The sequence below is a fragment of the Cupressus sempervirens genome, chromosome 8 (genome assembly GCF_028749045.1).
Source record: "Cupressus sempervirens isolate cs-2001-9-10 chromosome 8, ASM2874904v1, whole genome shotgun sequence".
NCBI lineage: Eukaryota > Viridiplantae > Streptophyta > Pinopsida > Cupressales > Cupressaceae > Cupressus > Cupressus sempervirens.
Window position 1 is genome coordinate 161,497,940 of NC_143125.1, and position 10,985 is coordinate 161,508,924.

Sequence of the window (10,985 nt, forward strand, 5' to 3'; positions counted from 1 at the left end):
GAGGAGAAACATGATCAGTCAAGGTATAATTATTAGTGAATAATTCAATGATCGATGACTACAATAGAGAAATTGATAGTTAACAAAACACCTTCACAATGGTCGAGGCAAAAGAATAATCAAGAGATGCAGTCATGAGCACATAATCTAAGTAATCATCTCATTGAATATTTGCAACCACAACCTAAATGGTTGAATGGTGTAAATAATTTAAATTATTTTTGTTGTCAAGCAAATGAAGAACACTCGAGGAAAGCTAGAATATTTGAGATCATTTAAAGGTACAATATGTGCAATCCTATTGGATAATGTGGTAATAAATAGTAAAATTTATGAGATGATTTGTTGACATCAATTTCTTTTTTGTATTAGTATAAGGCAACACTAAAGTGGTGCATTGAGAAATGTAATACATTTTGACTATTCTATGTAATCGATAGGGAATTCTAGTTGAAGGCTAAAACAGTTAAAGTAAATCATATTGAGATATTAAGATATGTGATATGCTTAAGTTCATCGACTAGTAAGCTTGAGGTTTGAATGAATAGTTAGGATTAAGAGGAAAAAGTTATGCCTAACTTAATAGTTCTTAGAAAAGGGTTGTAACAAAAAAGATAGAATAAAGTGAATTAAGAAGATTGGAAAAGTGTATGAAGATTATGATCAATATACAAAGAAGAGAAGAGTTATAGAAAAGAAAATAACTAAGCCATATCTAGTTAGCAATTTAATTATTTTGTAACAGTTACAATAGATAAATCCTTGAATCAAGTGAACCCAAATAGGTTCTAGTTGTAAATACCTTAACTGGGTAAGCCCTTGAAAGAGTAGTTGAATTCCTTTAACAAGATAGATCCTAGAAGATCTATTTGTACTTCTAACAAGGCACAAATAAATATAAATAGGGTGAACCCTCGAAAAGGGAAGTATTATGCTCCTAACATGGCAACTCATTTCTCGTAGTAGTTAGCTCATGGGTATCATCCCCATCGTGGTTTTAACCATCTAATGAGAGTTTTCATGATACCAAAATCACAACGTTATGTGTGATGATTGTGTAGTGGTTTACTGTTACTCTCTTAATTTATATGTTAGTATCAACTATATGCTTTGTTGTTTTGAAGTTAATTTTTCAAGTTAGCAGATTAGTGGTAGAAGTTTTTAGTTACCTTTTTGTACTAATTCACTACTCCCCCCATCTCTTAGTACTAAATAATCCTAACACACTAAGTAGCTATAAAATATTGGTCCTGATTGGTACTAAGAGGGGGGTGAATCAATACAAACTTTCTCACTAGTTACAACAATAATCTTGCTTACTAATATTATTACCAATCCCTTAACCAGGAAGATGACAAAAAATATAGTGGAATAAAACCATACAAGATTACATAAAAAAACATACATCAATGACACGGGTATTTATACATGGATACCCTCGATATGAGGATGAAAACCACAATAAGAGTAATATACCCACTATCCTTTCCTCAAAAGTAAAAGGGTGCCCTATTAAAGGCTACAATTTTTCCTTCTGAGAACTCATCTTATTAGGAATACATATAACTTGTTAGGATTAAAAAAGCCTATTAAGGCTACCTTGTGAGTGGATTTAAGATCCCTTTTTGAGAAATACATTGTTAGAGGATTTTAAAGACTTATAAGGACTTACAAGTCTACCCTTTTAAAGGCTTAAAATAGTTACAATGATTAGAAAGAAAACTATGGATATTGATCTAAGAATATGGCACACCTTGCCTTGTAGATCGTTTGTGATTACCCACAAATATTTATTGATCATCTTCTTTTATTTTGGCTTGCTTATATGAATGATTCTTTCTCACATCTTCCTTTTATGTCTTTTTATGGTTATCTTTGTTCTTCTCTTTGGTTTGTCTTTCTGAACTATACTACTCTTGTGTAGATCTTCTCTCAACAACAACCTCAAAATCATCCAACTTCAATAATAAAGTTAAAGTTTCTAAATACACTCCTTCCATGTGGGCATCAAAACCTTAATATTATCCCACTAAAAATGTGTATTCGAATTTGAAATCCATGAATGATCCTATTACATTATACCCTGACTACCTATACATGGGTGCCTACTCATGTAGGCATGTCTGTCCTCCTATGATTATACATCTAGAGTTGTGTCCTTTCATCCTTTAGATGCTTCTTACTATGTGCATGTCACATCAATATTAGATTGTCTTCTAGTCTTGTCACATCCATTGCGATTCATCTTAGATGATCTATGATCAACTAACCTCTACTCTTATGTGTTGGTCATAGCCTTGACTACACCATTCTCTTACTCTTAACTGGTATGCCAATCTACCATAGGTTGCAATACCTTACAATACTTCATCCTTTGTTAATGAGTTTCTATTCAATTATAATATTATAAGTCTTTATGAATTTGCATCTTAGTCATCATCGTTTTCTAGTATAATATGTCATTGTGACTCCTTAGGTCCAACATAACATGGTACCCTTCCATATTTATTTTCACCTCTTTACCGATTTGCATTATATTATGATACATTGTTCTTTTAGGAATCTAATGCTTCATTTCATGCAAGATAATGTCATAGGTCCAATTTATTTGAAGGTCATTGCTAAAATTGTCATAAATATGGTAATGTTGCATACGAGTGTAGATCTAGACTTAGCAATAAAAACACTAATAGCAGTTTCAGTGGACACTACTACACATGCAACAAGTTGTGACATAAATTTTAGAGATGTATACTCAAGGTGAAATTCCCTAGGTCACCTCTTTAAGCAGTAAAATTTGATAGAAGAGAGTAACAATTCAATCCTACATGTTTGGTGTGTGGTAATCTTAGAAATATAACTGAGATTTTAAGATTTAGAAGACAAAGAGGTAATTCTAGAGATTATCTTCCAATACTTTTTTTTCTAGTGCAACAAAGTTGGTCACATTGTCAGTTATTGCAGATACAGAAACTAGTCTCCTAATGATGCAGGAGCATCCTAGGTGTAAGAGCAATCTTCCATCACTCAAAAATATTTTTATTTGCAGTCTTTTCTATTTTAATAAGGACTAGATAGGGGATTACTATTACTGGGAACTTGCTATTTTTAGTAAGTTTGTCATACAAGCTCGGAACGTTCTCATTTTCTACATGAAAGTTCATTTTATAATTATAAGCCTACCATAAAAATCACATTGCTCCATCTTAAATATCAAAGAAGTTATTGTGAATTTCAATGGAAAATTTTGAACTCAATTTTGAAGGCCTTAGAGGCCCCAAATGAGGTTTAAAACCTTGATGAAAGGGTGCTTGCATAGCTCTAAATCTGTAGATCAGGAGTTGGCATTTTCGAAAAGTGGTTATAATAGCCAATCAGAGCAACGGTTCAAGAGTTATGGCCTTCCAAAGTTGGGTTGCCTAAAATTTCTAAAATAATTGTCAAAGATGTATTTAGCCAACTCTATATGTATTGCTAGCATTTGTTGGCCCTAGGAATTAAGTTTGAATGTCTAGAACCTTCCCAGGCGGCATGAAATTGCCTATTTAAGAAAGGCCCGAACATTGTCTAGAACAACTCTAGGTGATAGTTTGCAGTGTTGTATTGCAGATTATTGTAATGAAGGCACCCATGTGGGTTAGCATATTGTACTTATGGATTCTGTAATTCCGCATTTGCGGCGATAATAAGAAGTCAATATTTTGGTTCTCACATTTGTTGTTGTTTCTTTGTTTCTGTTATGTGTTATTAGTATTAAGGGGAGCACCCTTCAACACCTAAACAATCATAGGAAAGGAAAAAAAGAATCATGTGTATTTCTTCATGAGATTGGAAATGAGATGAAGAAGAATTGGGTAAAGAAAGAAGAGAATCAAGAAAGAGCCATGCCATCTTAAAAAAAGATCATCCTCTACTACAAAGGGTTTATCTTCAAACTAAGCACCATATTTTCTTAGGTGGAGCACATAAAGGAAAAATCATTTATCGATCTCCTATAGTCAAGAGTGATATGATAAATTTACATATTATTATGTTAGAATTTATTATGATTATTTCTATGAAGATCTTGAGAAAAGAGAATAGCTCCCTGATGACCACTCTAAAAGGTTTCATATATCTAGTTGTTATCAGTCATAACCATTGGCAAAGCACTAACTATTGAGTATTCATTAACTAGTGACAAGACACTAATCCTATTATTGGTAAGGGGATTGTTTGAACCAATAATGACCAAAACATCCCTTTCATAATGATAAATAGAGGGAAATCATTCCATTTCACACCTTTACTTTAATTTTAAAAATTTTGAACTATTTTAAGAAATATCAAGTATTTGTTGAGATCAAATTCATATTTGTGCAAAATAATTACTATTGTGTTTTTGTGATCCCTAATCAATTTATCTTGAATAACCAGTCTAGATAATTGTTCGATTTATACATTGTTTCAACTGAGAAGAATGACATAGAATGTTGAAACACTTGCCCTAACCAATGATGCAGAAGAACTATGATCTCAATACAAGCCCCAACCAATAAAAATGATCGATGTAGACATGTCTAGTGTGTGGTCTACCATTCCATGAGGTGTATTATTTTTAGAGCATGTTCAAGCATATTTCCATTACAAAATCAAAGAATTGGGATAAAAGGCAATCAAGGAGGAGTATAAAGTCATGTATCTCAAACTTATACACCATCGAACATGTACATGTATAAATTAGATCAAATGTCAAATTATATGTATATCAAACTTACGTTTAAAATCAAAAGACATAGAACAAAAGCAATCTAGAATGTATAGATAAATCAAAAAATGTACATGTACTAAAACATAATCAAACATGTTTCACTTATTAAACATACACCTTTGAACATGTACATGTATAAATAGATCAAATGTCAAATCATATATATATTAAGTACATTTAAAATCAAAAGACATAGAATAAAAGCAATCTAGAATGTACATGTAGACCAATAATCAAATGTATATGTACTAGAGCACAATCACGTGTCAAACATTGATCTCAAGTAGAATATGTCAATCATTGAACATATGATAAAAAGTATCTAGGGATCTCAAAAGATAATACCAAATATAAATAACACATGCACATTATAGATCAAAAATATATATATAAAGTGTAAATATATAATCTATCAATATCTCTAGATGCAAGGAGATCAAATAAGATCAAAATAATATATGGATCGACACCTCGAGCCTCATCATGATGACTCCTCACTAAGTGGTCCTAAGAGTGACTATCAAGTTGTGAAGGATGTGTTGATCCATATATTAAAGAGAAAGTGATATCAATGTCCAATCATAAATAAAAGAAATATGTAACTTGTACATATTATACATGTACATGTGTAATAAAAAAATTTAAACTCACATATCCACTTCTGATGTCATCATCAAGTAATTCTTGGCAACATAAACGATCAAGCATCAATGACAAAGCAATATCATATAACAAATAAAATTTAAAAAATGTAAAATTACATGATAGACATCAATTAAAAACTTTTGAAAGATTAGTTTACACAAAAAATAATATTTACATGTGTAGATGTTGGCATTTGATAATACTTTGATTCCCTAACCTCAATCATATTCACCAAGCTATCAAGATTTTGTTGGGCTTGGTCTAAACCTAACTCTACATCTAAAATATGATTGTCAATACACGTCTTAATAATTATAAATCAAGGAGATTGATGAGATGAGATGGTGTGGAAGTAGACTCATCACATATCAACAAATCCAACCAACCTGTTGTCGTCATACTGAAATTGACATCATCAAGGCCAATATCTAAACTTTTGTGCCTTACACTAGCTAAAGGGTCTATATAATGTGTGTCTCCATTCGTAGCAATAGAGTGGTCAACATGTGGACCCTAACATGTACTACCACTATGGACTCCACCTAAGCGATGAGAAGAATGTGTCTAGGATGTTTAGTACCACCCACATGAGCTCAAACATCAAATATGGGTATACCATGATTTGTTGCTATGAATGAATATGCATCCGGTAGATCCTTAGCCAAACTAGTCAATATAACTCATGCCACCTCTCTGGTAAGATCCTTTAGGATGGCAAGTGATTAAAGGATGACTGCTACACTGTAGATTTCAGTTGAGAATGAAGCACCTCATGATCTAAACACTGATAAGACATCCAAATACTAACCAACCTTATCACTAGATATGGATCTGATAGCCATTGCAATGTCCCCAACTCCCTGAGTCACTCCTCACAATTGGCTTCTATCTACAACCTCATCTTCCAAGGGACCCAATGTAGGGGCATTAACAAGTGCCCTCTATTTGATAATAGCCCTATGTGTTAGTGCCAGATGATCATCTTGACAGTAAGTATCTCTATTAGCCACCCTACCATGGCCTTGTCCTAAATATGGTGGTAAATTGGTGCAATTCACCACCCTACCTAAATGAACCTTGACAAAAAGTAGTTGTGAGAAATTGAGTGGAATATGGTTGTTATTTGGATAATGATCATGAGCAACAAGGAAGCATGGGTATATCAATGGTGATATATATGGGTCCTAACATCTCATACCCTAATACCCCTTCACAAACTTTTGATTCACATAATGAGGTAAACACTCCCTCTTTAGGGTTTCTTTGGGCATTATGCCTTGTACCTTAGTCAAAGAAATACTTGAAGAGATCTATCATCTCTTACTCTTAAGTATTGCCTCCATGGTATTAACAAAATATGGAGCAACACCATGAATCACATCCCTCATACTAGTGAGGCTATCTAAAATAGACTGACATGTAGTACTATACACACTAGAACGTGTATTACTACTCAAAGAGTCTCTCAGACTTTGGATTTCCTTATTAGTGCGATCATAAAGCTCCTGGGGTGGAATTAACTGATCTTCCATGATGTGTAGGATGTATAGAATAAACAATCACGTGTATCTATACCTAAAATATTTTAATTTAAGTTACTAAATAAAGCTACATGTATATATTTTTCTTAAATTTGAAAAATATTGGTATGTGCATATATATGCATGTGTACATGTGTGTGTATATGCACATGTATATTATATATATACAAAGATATGTACAATCATATACAAATGTGTATATATATACATGTACGCATATATACACAAAATTTATAAACACATACATTAAAAAAGAGAATATATATATGTGTGTGTGTGTGTGTGTGTGTGTGTGTGTGTGTGTGTGTATGCATATATACATATATACATATATACATGCATATAGACATATATACATGTGTATATATGCACATATACATTTAAAAAGTCTAAAATATACTAAAAAAAATCTACAATTTATTAAACATTATTAAAATATTCAAAAACTAAAAAAATAAAACCTTTTTCGAAGGTTGATGAATCAGGTGCTTCTTCTGTTGTTTCTAATTGAAACTCCATAGTCAACAAAAGTCACTGTGGAGGCAGTTTGGCGGCTTTAAATTTACCATAATACTTTCAATCAAAAGTATGCATTTTTTGTACTTTCGATCGAGATTATTTAAAGGTTTCTACTGGAACCTTCCAACTAAAAAATCAAGCCCACACATTTTTGGAGGGATTTATTCCTCCAAAAAAGTGTAACCTACTATAGTGGGTTCACCTTGTTTGCAGGTAATGAATGTGAATGTTGTCACCTCTTCAAGCACTCAATAACTCTCACTAGTGATTATCCTAATTAGTCACCTCAAATACTTCTAATTGTTATCACCACACTTTGTAAACTCTAGACCTTGACAACAAACAACTCAAATACCATTGTCAAAATTGATGCTTACGAAAAGTTACAACAAAAAATGAAATAATTAAATGAGGGTTCTTTGATCATAAATACAATAATTCACGAATACATATGCACCACCCTACATGACTTCTCGAGAACCTAAGTACACACAAATCAATTCTTTACATGAGATGTTACTAAAACTATCCCAAATCTCTTTCTCCGTATTTAATTTTAATTTTACTCCGATGTTTAACAATGTGCCCACCAACCTATTTCAATCCCTCTTTCATGATACCATTAACGATGATCTATGAATTAGCTTACAAATAAAGTTTAGACACAAATTTATTTTTACCCATTTGTATAGATGTTAGTTAATAGATTTGTCCTTCAAACACAAATACATAAATTGACTCCAAATACCCACAATGAAGTACAAACTACACTGGCAGTTGGACAGATTATCATGGGATTGATAATCTTCCTCTAAATTGTCCTAGGTATATATCCTTGTGTGAGATCTTTAATAAATTCACAAGACTGATTATAGAGACACTTTTAACTTGGAAGCAAAAAAGGCAAAAGAACATTTATTCGTAAACATGGAATAGCTTTTAAAGAACTAAATAACTAAAAACAAACAATAAATGGAACAAAGACCATTTATCTAACCCTTACATTACAGAGAACACAAAGAGAGAAAGGTGTGTCAAATCTTCCAAATACATGAATAACCTTGATTCAAAGATCAAGTGATACACACATTCATGATCGAGCGAGCCAGAATGATATTTAGAGAAAACTGAATTAATTCACAAATTGATATCAATAAGAAAACAAGAGTTGAGACTCGAAGATCTGATACACAAATACATTACTTGTCTAAACATACAAGAAGATACCAAATATCCTCCTCCCTCTCCACTCAAAAATTAGAGATTTGAATTAAAAATACTTAGTCTTTCCTCTTTGCATTACAAACATAAAATCAACCCCCTTCCTGTAGCACAAAGTCTCCCTAGAAAGAAGTCGTACTAGAATTGGGAACCTTTCTTGCCTCCTCCTTTTGCATATTTATCCTCTTTTTACTATCCGGTAATGTTTGTCAATTTTAATAACTAATTCCTACAAAGTATCTCTTTTCAATTTTCTCGAGTTTAATGTTTTGTGATATTAAGGCTATCATAATAATCAAATTTAAAGAGATGCATATTTATCTCGTGGGACATGTGGCACATTGTGGTGATGACAAATCACCCTTATCTCTTGATAACCACAAAGACTTAAGTCTCAGAGTTTTTGTAAAAATCTCCAAAATCAACATATAACATCTGCATTGTTCACAACACTGCCTTTACAATTTTGACTTGATCGGGGAATGGAAAATGATAGGGTCAATCTTCGTATTCTATTTCTGTATTTGGCTTTTTGTGAAGTTTGAAGCATTACATTAAACAATTGGAGAATTATCTTCAATGGTCCTTCCTGAAATTCATTATGCTTGTGCCAAGGATATGTCAAGCTGGTATCACCATGAGGTTAAGGGTGCTTCTCTAAATTTCCATGTCATTATGTTTTGCTCTGATGCTACAACCATCAATCTTCTCGCAGCTCTAACTTTCTGATTGACTTCTAATCAGAGAGTTTAAACATCACACACTAAATTTCATTCCAACTCTAAAAGTGCTAAATAGTCAAAGTTGACTTTTTTTTTTTCAAACTTAATTTTCTTCTTAGTATGTGATGTTTAGGAGTAGCCACTTCCAACATATCGCATCTACCTCACTAGTGAAAGCATTTTCATTTATAGGGAGCCCAACTTGAGTGAGATTGAATTTTGATGAGGGGTATTCACATCATTTTTCTATGGGCTCTCGATTTTCTCAGTCTCCATGAGTGATGAGAAGGGTTCCTTGATTTTCTTAAGCTTGATTATGCTTGCGGTGGTCTATTTTCCATAGTGAGTCAAATGAAAAGAATTGTTGGAATCCACAAATACACTCACACAGTCGGCATTCTGCCTAAGATATCTTTAAGAGGCATTCTGTCCCTTAGACTTATAGCTTCATAGACGTCATAAAAAATCTTTCATTCATTATTCATTCTACACATGCCCTCAATGGGGGAAGTTCAAAATAAAGCTTCAAGGTTGTTCCCTCACAATCTCCGTTTAAGCCTAAATCTTCCTATTTGACTTCACGTTCATCAATGCCTTCTACCTCGAGCTCTCAAGGTGGTTTTTGAACTCACCAATCAGGATCCTCCAACACTTACCATGCTCGGTCATTCTGTCAAACATTTGTAAGTAATCTCTGTGCATCTTGATTGCAACATGAGTTAGCGTTTTAATATTCTTGGGATTAATTGGTACATGATCATCATTGTCGAACACCACTACCCTTGATTAGGAGCTTAGTTGACGTCCTGCCAAATGGGTTCACATACACTGAGCTTTTGAGAATCTATCCTTCCGCACATCAGCGATGGAGTGTGCCAAAATATGTATGGGAAAGCTCATTTTGTCGTGCTGATTATAATTTGCCATGCCCCACGGCACAAGATAATCACCAACAAACTGTGGCTTCACTGGACATTCATGATAGCCGGTCGTCACATACTGCACCAATACAGTCACAATGGCTCTTGTCTTTGCATTCGGATCTCATGCCATCATCACTAGGAAAATTTACATTCGGAAGCTTGAAACTTTTGACTTAATGGTTTTGAAACATCTGAACCTCTCGATTGATTCCTTATATGAAAGATATATCGTGCTCATTTTGGAATGTCTAAAACGGGACTGGGTGATCTCGGGATAAAATGTACTAAATATAAAAAAAGTCAAACATAAACACAATGAATTTTCCCAAATTTGTTGGTGTTTTGGATTACAAAATATGGACATGGTGAAGATCAAATGCTGAAAATTTCAAAATATATCACTATATTTTTTATTTTTTGAAATTTGGTCAACGGTGCATTTTGTAGGGAGGATAGCTGACTCTGTTTAAAACTTGGCAATGGGTGTGGAGTGTTGACCAAAGCTCTTATGCCCCAAGTTGTTGTTCGAGTTAATGTTTCAAGAGTAATAAATAAATGATTGTTGTACATGTGGTAAACCTTATTTGAGTAAGTTAGAATTTGAGTTATAAACAATGAGTAGTTGTATAGGTGTTTGAGTTAGGTGTCCATAAATTCAAGTTAG